The sequence below is a fragment of the Rattus norvegicus genome, chromosome 1 (genome assembly GCF_021556685.1).
Source record: "Rattus norvegicus strain SHRSP/BbbUtx chromosome 1, alternate assembly SHRSP_T2T, whole genome shotgun sequence".
Classification (NCBI taxonomy): Eukaryota; Metazoa; Chordata; class Mammalia; order Rodentia; family Muridae; genus Rattus; species Rattus norvegicus.
In genome coordinates, this window is record NC_141534.1 from 65564084 (window position 1) to 65578436 (window position 14353).

General features: G+C 42.6%; 1 pseudogene across 1 annotated transcript; it reads right to left on the reverse strand.

Moving 5' to 3' along the window:
- Positions 1-8335: 8335 nt before the first annotated feature.
- On the reverse strand, positions 8336-12987 carry LOC148007167 (sperm motility kinase Y pseudogene; annotated as a pseudogene). The gene is made up of 3 exons (XR_015646226.1): positions 12977-12987; positions 9802-11394; positions 8336-9075 (listed from the first exon to the last, which is right to left on the reverse strand). The product of XR_015646226.1 is annotated as a sperm motility kinase Y pseudogene (transcript).
- Positions 12988-14353: the final 1366 nt, after the last annotated feature.

The following is a 14353-nucleotide window of genomic DNA, read 5'->3' on the forward strand; positions in this document are numbered from 1 at the left end:
AAGAAGTGTGGTGTTTCCCTAATTTCTTTCTCAGCTTGTTTCTCTTTTGTGTAGAGGAAGGCTACTGATTTATTTGAGTTAATTTTATACCCAGCCACTTTGCTGAAGTTGTTTATCAGCTTTAGTAGTTCTCTGGTGGAACTTTTGGGATCACTTAAATATACTATCATATCATCTGCAAATAGTGATATTTTGACTTCTTCTTTTCCGACCTGTTTCCCCTTGACCTCCTTTTGTTGTCTGATTGCTCTGGCTAGAACTTCAAGAACTATATTGAATAAATAGGGAGAGAGTGGGCAGCCTTGTCTAGTCCCTGATTTTAGTGGGATTGCTTCAAGTTTCTCTCCATTTAGTTTAATGTTAGCAACTGGTTTGCTGTATATGGCTTTTACTATGTTTAGGTATGGGCCTTGAATTCCTACTCTTTCCAGGACTTTTATCATGAAGGGGTGTTGAATTTTGTCAAATGCTTTCTCAGCATCTAATGAAATGATCATGTGGTTTTGTTCTTTCAGTTTGTTTATATAATGGATCACGTTGATGGTTTTCCGTATATTAAACCATCCCTGCATGCCTGGGATGAAGCCTACTTGATCATGGTGGATGATTGTTTTAATGTGCTCTTGGATTCGGTTTGCCAGAATTTTATTGAGTATTTTTGCGTCGATATTCATAAGGGAAATTGGTCTGAAGTTCTCTTTCTTTGTTGGGACTTTGTGTGGTTTAGGTATAAGAGTAATTGTGGATTCATAGAAGGAATTCGGTAGTGATCCATCTGTTTCAATTTTGTGGAATAGTTTGGATAATATTGGTATGAGGTCTTCTATGAAAGTCTGACAGAATTCTGCACTAAACCCATCTGGACCTGGGCTCTTTTTGGTTGGGAGACCTTTAATGACTGCTTCTATTTCCTTAGGCGTTATGGGGTAGTTTAACTGGTTTATCTGTTCCTGATTTAACTTCGGTACCTTGTATCTGTCTAGGAAATTGTCCATTTCCTGCAGATTTTCAAGTTTTGTTGAATATAGGCTTTTATAATAAGATCTGATGATTTTTAGAATTTCCTCTGAATCTGTAGTTATGTCTCCCTTTTCATTTCTGATTTTGTTAATTTGGACACACTCTCTGTGTCCTCTCGTTAGTCTGGCTAAGGGTTTATCTATCTTGCTGATTTTCTCAAAGAACCAACTTTTGGTTCTGATGATTCTTTCTATGGTCCTTTTTGTTTCTATTTGGTTGATTTCAGCTCTGAGCTTGATTATTTCCTGCCTTCTACTCCTCCTGGGTGTATTTGCATCTTTTTGTTCTAGAGCTTTTAGGTGTGCTGTCAAGCTGCTGACATATGCTCTTTCCTGTTTCTTTCTGCAGGCACTCAGCACTATGAGTTTCCTCTATAGCACAGGTTTCATTGTGTCCCATAAGTTTGGGTATGTTGTACCTTCATTTTCATTAAATTCTAAAAAGTCTTTAATTTCTTTCTTTATTTCTTCCTTGACCAGGTTATCATTGAGTAGAACATTGTTCAATTTCCACGTATATGTGGGCATTCTTCCCTTATTGTTATTGAAGACCAGTTTTAGGCCGTGGTGGTCCGATAGCACGCATGGTATTATTTCTATCTTTCTGTACCTCTTGAGGCCCGTTTTTTGACCAATTATATGGTCAGTTTTGGAGGAAGTGCCATGAGGAGCTGAGAAGAAGGTATATCCTTTTGCTTTAGGATAGAATGTTCTATAAATATCTGTTAAGTCCATTTGGCTCATGACTTCTCTTAGTCTGTCTACGTCTCTGTTTAATTTCTGTTTCCATGATCTGTCCATTGATGAGAGTGGGGGTGTTGAAATCTCCTATTATTGTGTGAGGTGCAATGTGTGTTTTGAGCTTTAGTAAGGTTTCTTTTACGTATGTAGGTGCCCTTGTATTTGGGGCCCAGATATTTAGGATTGAGAGTTCATCTTGGTGGATTTTTCCTTTGATGAATATGAAGTGTACTTCCTTATCTTTTTTGATGACTTTTAGTTGAAAATTGATTGTATGTGATATTAGAATGGCTACGCCAGCTTGCTTCTTCTGACCATTTGCTTGGAAAGTTGTTTTCCAGCCTTTCACTCTGAGGTAGTGTCTGTCTTTGTCTCTGAGGTGTGTTTCCTGTAGGCAGCAGAATGCAAGGTCCTCGTTGCGTATCCAGTTTGTTAATCTATGCCTTTTTATTGGGGAGTTGAGGCCACTGATGTTGAGAGATATTAGTGACTAGTGATTATTGCTTCCTGTTATATTTATATTTGGATATGAGGTTATGTTTTTGTGCTATTCTTCTCTTTGTTTTGTTGCCAAGACGATTAGTTTCTTGCTTCTTCTAGGGTATAGCTTGCCTCCTTACATTGGGCTTTACCATTTCTTATCCTTTGTAGTGCTGGATTTGTAGAAAGATATTGTGTAAATTTGTTTTTGTCCTGGAATATCTTGGTTTCTCCATCTATGTTAAGTGGGAGTTTTGCAGGATACAGTAACCTGGGCTGACATTTGTGTTCTCTTAGGGTCTGTATGACATCTGTCCAGGATCTTCTGGCTTTCATAGTTTCTGGTGAAAAGTCTGGTGTGATTCTGATAGGTCTGCCTTTATATGTTACTTGACCTTTTTCCCTTACTGCTTTTAATATTCTTTCTTTATTTTGTGCGTTTGGTGTTTTGACTATTATGTGACGGGAGGTGTTTCTTTTCTGGTCCAATCCATTTGGAGTTCTGTAGGCTTCTTGTATGCCTATGGGTATCTCTTTGTTTAGGTTAGGGAAGTTTTCTTCTATGATTTTGTTGAAGATATTTACTGGTCCTTTGTGCTGGGAGTCTTCACTCTCTTCTATACCTATTGTCCTTAGGTTTGATCTTCTCATTGAGTCCTGGACCAATGTTTTGGACCAGTAGCTTTTTCCGCTTTACATTATCTTTGACAGTTGAGTCAATGATTTCTATGGAATCTTCTGCTCCTGAGATTCTCTCTTCCATCTCTTGTATTCTGTTGGTGAAGCTCGTATCTACAGCTCCTTGTCTCTTCTTTTGGTTTTCTATATCCAGGGTTGTTTCCATGTGTTGTTTCTTGATTGCGTCTATTTCCATTTTTAATTCCTTCAACTGATTGATTGTGTTTTCCTAGAATTCTTTCAGGGATTTTTGTGACTCCTCTCTATGGGTTTCTACTTGTTTATTTATGTTTTCCTGGAATTCTTTCAGGGATTTTTGCGATTCCTCTCTGTAGGCTTCTACTTGTTTATTAATGTTTTCCTGTGTTTCTCTAAGGGAGTTCTTCACGTCTTTCTTGAAGTCCTCCAGCATCATGATCAAATATGATTTTGAAACTAGATCTTGCTTTTCTGGTGTGTTTGGATATTCCATGTTTGTTTTGATGGGAGAATTGGGCTCCGATGGTGCCATGTAGTCTTGGTTTCTGTTGCTTGGGTTCCTGTGCTTGCCTCTCGCCATCAGATTATCTCTAGTGTTACTTTGTTCTGCTATTTCTGACAGTAGCTAGACTGTCCTATAAGCCTGTGTGTCAGGAGTGCTGTAGACCTGTTTTCCTGTTTTCTTTCAGCCAGTTATGGGGACAGAGTGTTCTGCCTTCGGGCGTGTAGTTTTTCCTATCTATAGGTCTTCAGCTGTTCCTGTGGGCCTCTGTCTGGAGTTCACCAGGCAGGTCACTTGCAGCAGAAAAGTTGGTTTTACCTGTGGTCCTGGGGCTCAAGTTTGCTCGTGGGGTGTTGCTTATGAGCTCTCTGCGGCGGCAGCAACCAGGAAGATCTGCGCTGCCCTTTCCGGGAGCTTCCGTGCACCACGGTTCCAGATGGAGTTTGGTGTTTTCCTCTGGCGTCAGAGATATGTGCAGAGTGCAGTCTCTTCTGGTTTCCCAGGAATGTCTGCCTCTATGAAGGTTTAGCTCTCCCTCCCACGGGATTTGGGTGCAGAGAACTGTTTATCCCGTCTGTCCCTTCAGGTTCTGGTCGTGTCTCAGACGCAGCGGTCGTGCTGCACCTGGGCCCTCCTCTGCGGGAACCCAGAGGCCTTAAACAGTTTCCTATTGGGCCAGGGATGTGGGCAAGGGTGAGCAGTGTTGGTGGTCTCTTCTGCTCTGCAGCCTCAGGTGTGCCCACCTGACCAGGCAGTGAGGTCTCTCTCCCACGGGGTTTGGGAGCAGAGAGCTGCTGCGGGCCGGGATCCGCGGGTTTGGGACTCCCGGTAAACCCCGGAAGTGCCCAGTCCTAGAGGAATTTTTGCCTCTCTGTGTCCTGAGTTCACCAGGCAGGTCTCTTGCAGCAGAAAAGTTGGTCTTACCTGTGGTCCCGAGGCTCAAGTTTGCTCGTGGGGTGCTGCCTATGAGCTCTCCGCAGCGGCAGCAACCAGTGACCCTGCCTTTTTTCTTTTCTCCCTACACCCTTCTGGTGGCTCAGGTTGGACAACTAGGTGCCCATGCCCAACTCCTCATTGTGGATGAATTTAGTCTGGTTGGACTTTCTCAGGAAAGGTATGACTAATTGGTCACTTAAACGCGTCAACTAATTGGTTAGTTTTAGTGTACTGAAGTGATAGTTTGCATTTAATTTTGAAATTTGAATTCAAAAAGAAGTGATGTAAAAGCTCTTTGTGTTTACTCACATTCACTATAACCCTAGTTCTTAGAGCACATGAATCTCATTTTGGGTTCACTCATAAGAATGTATATTAGTATAGAACATTTCATTAAATAATTATATAAATATGTACACATATACTTAGAGCTTGTAAAATCTTTAAATATCTTAATGTTTATGTTATAGAATAGAATATATTTACCTGTTTTATAATTAATTATCATAAGTGATGTGGACAGGACATAATCTTCTGAAAGTCTGGTTTATTTCCCCAAACAGCAACCAGGCTGAGGAACCTAAGCACAAGTATTCTGAACATAGACTCCTCTATGACAGTGAGCACTGTTTCTTTATATTTTCTTCCTAGGGCAGCAGAACTCATGACTACAACCAGTTCCATGGTTACACTGGAAGTTGCAAATCAAGGCATCCTCTCTCACTGCCTGTCCACCTGTCTTACCCAGCCATTGTCCTCCATGGTGCAGAGAGGTAAGAGCTAGTGACTCAAGCCAGGTTAGCCAACATATAGTAATCCTGTATTGAGATATGGCTCCTCCTAAAAGTTATCAAAATCTGGGGCTGGAAAGATGGTTCAGTATTTTACAACACCAGTGTTAGCTCACAACTGCCTAAAACTCTAATTTCAGGGGATTTGAAACCTTCTTTTAAGTTCTTTGGACACCAGTCAAGCATTCATGTGCACACATGCTGGGCAAACACTCATACACATAAATTATTTTTATAAAGTGAGACCCTAAAAGTCCCATGTAGTAGCTCCTACCACAGCTCTTGCTCAGCTTTTCAAGGAAGAAGTTAGTTGAGACTGAGTGCATGATGCTGAGAAATACTTCTGGATCATGATACAGATCAGATCTGATGGTACGGTTTACTAGATATATTCACAGTCTGTTAGGTGCAGTATTGTGAATCCTCTTCTGACCCTGACTCAGCTTTTATTTTTACTTTTTATTTTTTCAGTTTTATTTTTATTACGCTACTCAAGTAAATTAATACTAAATTAATGAATCTGGGAAAATGAGAATTAGTTTAAATGAGTAAATAAAATGTGAAATGTTTTTTATTGAAAGCATAGTGTCAAAATTATAGTTTTTAGCAGGGCATTTAAAATACATGCTTTTTAGAAAACCATTTATTTATTTCCTTTACAATCCTGTCTTCCCAGTAACCCACCATACAAATCTTCCCTCCATCACACTTTTCCTGAAATGGCAAAGCTTGTTTCGAGGTGTCAACCCCCATGAATGCTTTTTAAAAGATTGTAAAACAGATACCTGAGGAAAAAGTACGCCTTTTATGCAGTTTTAAGCATCTGATTGTTTACTTCTTTACATTTCACAAGAACAGACCCCTCTACCTAGACCTGAAGTTAGGAGCTAAATTTCAGGAGTGACAATGCCACAAACAGCATGCATCAGTGTATAGAAAAAATCTTTTTATTCCTTTGTAGACACAGGAACAGCTGGCTACTTGGCCAGTGAGCCATAAAGCAGTGTCAGGTCTGGTTATATAACCATTCCCCAGTTTTTGTTACCTCTTCTGTGAGGAAGAAACATGCATGAAATTTTGCAAATATCTCTGGTGAGTCCCTGAAGTAGTACAGCTTCCTCTTTTCTTTTCTCAGCCTCTTACCCCTTCCAAGGAAGAGCTTCAGGAAGTTTTACCTACTTGAGCTCCACTGAGTAGAAGCTGGCAAGGGTCTCTAGTGTGACAGTGATATGTGGATCCATAGGTCCTCAGTGGAATCTAGCACATGCAGCCAGGAGCACCTGAACCCTTCCTCCAAGTCAGTTGCCCCTGCTTCCACTCTGACCAAGAGTGGTCCTGGCCATTGGGAAACCCCAGCAGAGGTGCTGCCCACCCCTGTGACTGTCTCCCAGCCCATATGAACAGACCTCCCTCCACCACCTCCTCTACCACAGGTCCACTACACCAGATATTGGTGGCATTTCAGTGGATTTGCCACTCCCCCCTCCTTCTGCAAACAAGGCAGCATCCCAGTCTGCACAGGTGGCTGGGTAAAAAGAGTGAGGAGCAGCAGTGGTGGTCTGAGATATAGAAGGCCTGTCTGGACAAGGAAGCAGAGAGGAAGCACAGGGACAAGGAGAGGAAAGGGCGACAGATGCACTCTCATTCCCTGAACTTGCTTCCTTCTCATCTTTGACCACACCGACCAAACCAGGAAAACCTTCCACACTGCAGAGGCCCCAAGAAACAGTCATTCTGGTGTTGTAGTCCCTGCAGCAGCCCCCCACTATTGAGCACAGGGATCTGCAGTTCATAACTATCAGAAAAGAGGTGCTGTCCTCTGGGGAGTCTGTCTCCAGACCCATAAAAATAAGATGTCAGGAAGAAGCTGGAGAAGCAACAGCAAATGCACCTTGTGCATATGCTAAGCAAGGAGATCCATGAGTTGCAAAACAAGGGGGACGGTAGTGCAGAGGAGACTGACTGCCTGTGGACGCTTATGCTGGAGTGGCAGTTGCAGAAGAGACTTCAGGCCATATTTCTTGTGTTTCTCCCAGGTTCATTTCATAAAACTGTTCAAGAAGCACAACATTTGATGTTTCCATAGTAGAAATTTATAACAACAATGTTTTTGCCCTTCTGGCCTTAGACTGTTCTACAGTGGTGTCTATGGTTAAGTGCCAGGCAGTGAGAACCCAGGAGTGACATTCAGAGGTACACAGGATGACCAGCAGGTGGGGTGCTCCTGGGGCCCAGTGTCCTGAGTGCAGGTCCTCAACCTTACAGCTGCCCACTCCAGCTGTGCCTGGGATGGAGCCAGTGCTACCAACCTAGGAAGCAGCTCAGGGAGTGTGCTTAGTATGTGCCCCATTGCTTCAGTGCATGACAAGGTTAATCTGCAGGAGTAGCAAGGATTTTAGCCAGCTCGCGTTCTGTATCTGAGGAAGAACATGTCTTTAAGAACATCAAGATGCTCACCTCTAGCACATATCAGCTTTATATATCAAAGATATCATAATAAAGCTGTTTAAAACATAAAAAGTTATAAGGTAGCTCAAGGGTAGGATTACTGACCCTGAGTATTATATCTAATTACACACACACACACACACACACAAACACACACACACACACACACACACACACACACACACACACACACACAGAAAGAGCTACAAAAGTTGGGAAAATAAACGAATCTTAAAAATATATAAATAAATGTATAATTATTAAAATCTATATGAGAGTCAATGTTTATCACCCAGCATTGAGGAAGGGGCTTAGAGAAATGAATTATCCCCCTCCAACCTCAAAAAACATACGCACACACACAATCAATGACATGTGTAATTATACCAGGAAATACCCGTATTTTATAGAATGCCATAATCGAAAGTAAGAACCATCTTTTTTGTTAAGGGTTGCCAATACATTCTTTTTCCAAGGTGTGTGCAGCTGTGCCAGTCTTGTTCACTATGGGATGGAAGAGGTCCCTGACCTGTGAGCCTAGAGGTGAGCAGGGGATCTTTGCTCCATTCTGAGACTGAGAAAGGCAGGATGCCCACTCAAGGGTCCATAGCAGGGAAGGTTTTCAAGCTATGACAGTGCTGGAAAAGCCTATACAAGGCACACAGTTAGCAGTGATGTGTTTGCAGGGAGTCCAAGGAACCAGCTTTGTACTGATGCAGGTGGGCAAGCATTTATCATCCACCTCCCACTATGACAGCAATGAGAGTATTGCTTAAGTTTTATTTCATAGATTTGATCCCTGACCAAAATACCAAAAACTGCACCCTTAATGATGTAGCAAATAGAATAGTGGATGCTAGGCCAGGAACCTTTGACTCTTCTAATACCATTGTGTATTTCCGAGCAAGGAAGGAGAGGTATCAATGGACAGCAGTCTGTTTCCCCACGAGTACTCTACCACTGAGTTAGTAGCCTTAGCCCTCCTCACCTCTAGGAAAAGGGTGTCAGTAAGTTGGCCAAGCTGATCTTAAACTCATGATGTAGACCAGGCTAGCCTTGAAGTTCTGATCCCCCTACCTACTGTGTGTCTTGAGTGTCTGGTATTACAGGCCCGTTTCTCTATGGATTAGTAGCCCAAGGAAGAGTCCATGATCCCATGACCCTCTAGTTCTCACCCTGTGGAGCTATTGGCCTAAGAGGGAGATGGAGTCCATCTGAAGGGATGGGTCAACAAGACAACTCTGTAGAGTGGGGAACTCATCATTCATATTGGGTCCCTGCTGGGAAGAGGAGAAATCAAGAGGAGGGAGGAGATTGGTGTTGGGGAATCCTCCTCTTCCTCCTCTTTCTCCTCCTCCTCCTCCTTCTGCTGCTAATGCTGCTGGTGCTATTGCTTTTTCTCCTGTTGGTGCTGTAGTTTCTGCTGGTGTCTTTTCCTTGGCCATGTGTCTGAAATCACCTCCTGTTTATACTCAGGACATGACAGAATTTCAAGATGGCACTGTGAGAGAAAAAAAGTCAATTTATTCTAAGCAAAACTCTTATGCGGTAGAATACTTAGATTACCATTTGGAGCTTTGATTGCCTTATTATTTTATCAAATCTTCTCTTCTACTTCTCAGTTAAGATTTTTGAAAGAAATCATTTAGAAATGTTACATATATATATATATATATATATATATATATATATATATCAATTGCTAGGTCTTAGGAATGAAAAAATCAGTATGCAAAACAATATGCATGCATGCAGGATTCTGACCATCAACAATAACCAACAAACTAGGTTGTTGATACTTATTCAGTGACAATCCTTGTTATTAATTTTAAGGCTAAATGGAGTGGGATGTTACATTTGAAAACATATGACTCTGTTCTGCAGCACTTGTGATTGATGACCACATGTGCTAGAACCAGTAGCCCATGGATGAGTCCATGAGCCCATGAATCTCTAGTCCTCACCCTGTGGGAGCTATTGGCCTAAGGGGGAGCTGGAGTCCATCTGAAGGGATGGGTCAACAAGAAAACTCTGTAGAGTGGGGAATTCATATTGAGTCCCTGCTGGGAAGAGGAGAAATCAAGAAGAGGGAGAAGGCTTGGTGTTGGGGAAACCTCATAAAAGAACTTAGAGAAGATACAAGGTAAGAATTGTGGGGAAAATGGAAACCAGAGACAGAGGAAGGACCAGCATAGAGCAAACTAGAAAGGACAAAGCACGAAGGTACCTGGGCTGTGCCTGCTGCTTGTTATCTGGACTCTCCCTGTGGCTCATTTCTGGGGTGAGATTCTGTTCTGCCCCAGGCGAGGTTTCTTTCTCCTTGGCAAGCAGCAACAAAGCTTTATCAGGGCATTTGCTATATTCCTGGTCCACCCCTTAAAACCTCTGTGCCGGACCCTGCTGGAGATGGGCTTATCCTCTAATGGGGCTCTGTGGGAGAGTAGATTATCTTCTTTTATTTCCTTGTTGCTACTCTTCTCACTGAAGATGCTTGTTGTTTGAATGTATGGGACACTCATGGCACATTTGTGATAGTGGTCCTGTGTAGGTGTTATTGGTAGTGGCCTGAGACGACCAGCCACAGTGGACCTTCTTCCTCCTTTTGTATGAACCTTCTGGCCATAATGAGATATGTGACCTTGGGAGAATGACACCTGCAAGGTGCCAAGGACTGGCAGGCTTCCACTCCTCTTTCTTTGTAATCTAAAAGCAGCAGCAGTATCAAGGCTAGGAAATGGGGCTGCAATGGGACGCACTTGCTGTGCCTGGGCTGTGCAGCCATACCCTGGGAGAGCCTGCTGTTGTAGGAAGCAATAAGTTGCCATTTCCTCATTATACTTTCTTTTTATTAGGGAGTATTTTATTACAGAGGCTTGAAATCCCATGCATTTCATCGCACCCAAAATTTCAGGGTCTGACCTGAGGGGAAGCAGTTCTTCACAAGGAACTGTGAACCCCTTCCCATGTTCTTTGAACCAGGCGTGTTTCATCACCTCGCTGGCTGTTGGTCTATACATTGGATTTACTGTTAGTAATTGACTAAGGAGGTTCTCCAGTTCTTCTGAAACCCCACAGGGGGCAGGATACACCCCTGCAACAACTTGTTTTTGTAATTCTTGGATGATCACAGAATCAAATGGGAGCTTTCCCACTACCATATAATACAAGACCTCTCCTATTGTCCACATATCATTCTTCATCCCGCCATACAGAAGTCCAAGGAAGCGTTCCGGGGAACCAAAAGAATACGCACCGCAGTGCTGGTTTAGCATTTGTCCAGGTTGTGTTTCGGTGCTAAGCCCAAAGTCGATGACTTTGACCTTTTTGTTTTTATCAATCATTATATTGTCCACTTTCAGGTCTCGGTGAACAATCCCCTTTCCATGGCAGTAGCTCACTGCTGACAATATCTGTTCAAATATTTGCCGGGCCTCATCCTCCTCTATGTGCCCTGACTCTCTGATGTACTGGTAGAGTTGTTGGCCTTCCACCAGCTCCATTATGAGGTATATTCTAGTTTTGTTTTCAATGACTTGTAAGAGAGAAACAATGTTGGGGTGGTTGATCTTTCTCATTATGTTTGCTTCTCTCATGGCTGGCCGGAACCACTGCTTGTTCTTTCGGAGAACTTTGACCGCCACTGGGGTTCCTGTGAGCTGGTGGTGGGCCAGGAGGACCTTGGCATGGCTTCCTTTTCCAATAGTCTTCAGTACTTTATATTGGGAATGAGAGGTTCCCTCCTGAGAGATACTGGGATCGGGACTAGAAGGTGGTAACTCCTCCTCAGTCTCTGTAGGCATTTTATCAGTACTAATGCTACCTAAAAATAACAAACAAATGGAATCAAATAATGAAAAAGATGGAGCAATTCAGGAACTAAAATTACACATGTGGTACCTAAAAGAAACAAATGAAACAAAAAGAAAAAATAATAACAAAGAAAAGACTAGACTAGAAAAATAGAGTAAAATTATGAACAGGGGGAAATATGAAGAATCATAAGTAAAAGCCACCCAAATAACCAACCCCAAAAGAGAAAGCCAAGAGCACACAAATACTAAACGTAATGATGAAAATAAAAATCGTCATACTACAATAGGATTGGGCAGCCAAAGCTGATCAATACTGTGAATGGATTGTTTGAAGAAAAAGGTCAGATGAAAGAAATGAGAGGAGAAAGACTGAGTATAAGACAAAACAAACAAATGTAAAAAGCCAACACTTAAGGGAAAACTCCATTGAATTTCAGGACCTAGTGATCCACAAAAATCCACAACTCTCCAGAGCAAAATACTGAAAATTAAAATTAACCAACCACAAGGAATAAGGCAGTTAAATATCAGTGAATAGTAAACCTTAAACAAAGGTCGAAGAGTCAAAGTGTCACAAAGGGCAAATTTGTATCAAGTCTAAGCCAATGATTGCTTGTACTCAAAATAGAGAAACAGGAATAATGAAAAAGGATGAAACCGCAGGGCATTGAAAATGGAGATAGAGTTAAACATCCGACTGCAGAACCGTAAATAATCAAAGCAGTAATATAGCATGTGAGAACATAAAAACCACCACCAAAATGAATCCAGCAATCCATAATAAACAAATAAATAAATAAATAAATAAATAAATAAATAAAACAAAACCACAATAAGGAAATAGCCAGTGGTCTTGAGAATATATGGCCTAATTCTATCTCTTAAACACATAGAAAAAAAATCAATCCATAAATAAGCAGCCAGCAGTCTACGTAGGCCTTTAATCTGATATTATTGGGTTGGCATATCAAATTCCTGGGAGCCACTGGAGAGCCAAGACAGGTACTTGGGCAGCTGCAGGCCAGTGAGAGAGCCTGTCTTGAAAATGAGGTTGAGGACCTGCCTCAGGAACAGGAGCCAGGGTGACTTCTAGCCTCTACACTCTTTTGCACTGAGGTGCAGGTAATATAGATACAAGGGGCAAAAGGGGATGGGCACGTGCGTGCACACACAAACACACACACACACACACACACACACAGGCACACACACAGACAAACACCCAGATTCATACAAAACACACTCACGTAGGAACAGGCACACACATACTTACACACAAGTAAACCTGGAAAAATGCACATCACAGACACACACACACACACACACACACACAGGGACACACACACACACAAAAGAAGTGGTACACACATACAAACATACACACAAACAAACCTGTATACTCACACACTCCTACATATACTGACAAACACACAAGCAAAAGTGTACACACACTCACACACAGGCAAATCTGTCAGCACACACTCTCTTACACACACTGATACATACACATATACACAGTACAGTAAAATCCAATGCAACCACACACAGCTCACAAGATACAAACAAGTCGCAGAGGGCTCCACTCCACACCTCCTCTCAAAGCACTCAAAGAAATCCAGGCCTGGCAACAGCTTAACATCTGTTAGCTGGGACGCCTCACAGTCGCTCCTCATTAGGTCACAATAGGACCTGTCATGACATGGTTGGGAAGGGCTTCAAGGCTCTGGCTTCTTGGGCTATGGAGAGATTTAAGGCTTTTAGAAATCAAAGCCTGTAAGATGTTTACCTCTCCTCGGTTCTCTGTTTTGAATGTTTTCTATGCCTCCTGCTTCAAAGTCGTCATGTCTACACTCAGGGTGTCACTTTTTCATTGTATTCTGAATGATTAGCCTCAAACTGATGGTACACTGTTAAAAAAAATAAAAAAAAACAAAGCTGTGTTTCTTTTTTTTTTTTTATTAACTTGAGTATTTCTTATATACATTTCGAGTGTTATTCCCTTTCCCGGTTTCCGGGCAAACATCCCCCTCCCCCCTCCCCTTCCTCATGGGTGTTCCCCTCCCAACCCTCCCCCCATTGCCGCCCTCCCCCCATAGACTAGTTCACTGGGGGTTCAGTCTTAGCAGGACCCAGGGCTTCCCCTTCCACTGGTGCTCTTACTAGGATATTCATTGCTACCTATGGGGTCAGAGTCCAGGGTCAGTCCATGTATAGTCTTTAGGTAGTGGCTTAGTCCCTGGAAGCTCTGATTGCTTGGCATTGTTGTACTTTTGGGGTCTCGAGCCCCTTCAAGCTCTTCCAGTTCTTTCTCTGATTCCTTCAATAGGGGACCTATTCTCAGTTCAGTGGTTTGCTGCTGGCATTCGCCTCTGTATTTGCTGTATTCTGGCTGTGTCTCTCAGGAGAGATCTACATCCGGCTCCTGTCGGTCTGCACTTCTTTGCCTGACCCATCAAGATTAAACTGATTTCATAAATCCTCAGAAAGGCTCTAGGTTATCATCAAACACCTGAGACAAAGCTGCAGGGATAGGCAGAGCACTTGCCTCCCAAGGTTAAGGAATTGAGTTTCAATCCCCAAAACCCCCATCAATGTTGGATGCATCAGCAAAGCCCATAAGCTCAGCATCTGTGCAGTGGGGAGGGGTTGGGGATTGAAGACAGGTGGTCTGACATGCAGGCGTGAGGACCTGTCCAGAGGATGGCCCCTGACAGGACATGGGGTAGTGGTATGCATGGACACCTAGGCACATAAAGGGGTAGGCATACACAGGCAGACACTTCCTCTAACACAGAGGTTGGCATGATGTATAGAAAACCAAGTCCATCCAGAGTGTAGGGCGCACTTTAAATATTAAGGTCCAGTGATGGAAGAGGCATGTATGAGGACAAGGAGCTCTGTGCAACCTCGGGCCAGAAGGAACAGAGTGGCTATGCTGACACAGTTGAAATGAATTCTCAATCACAG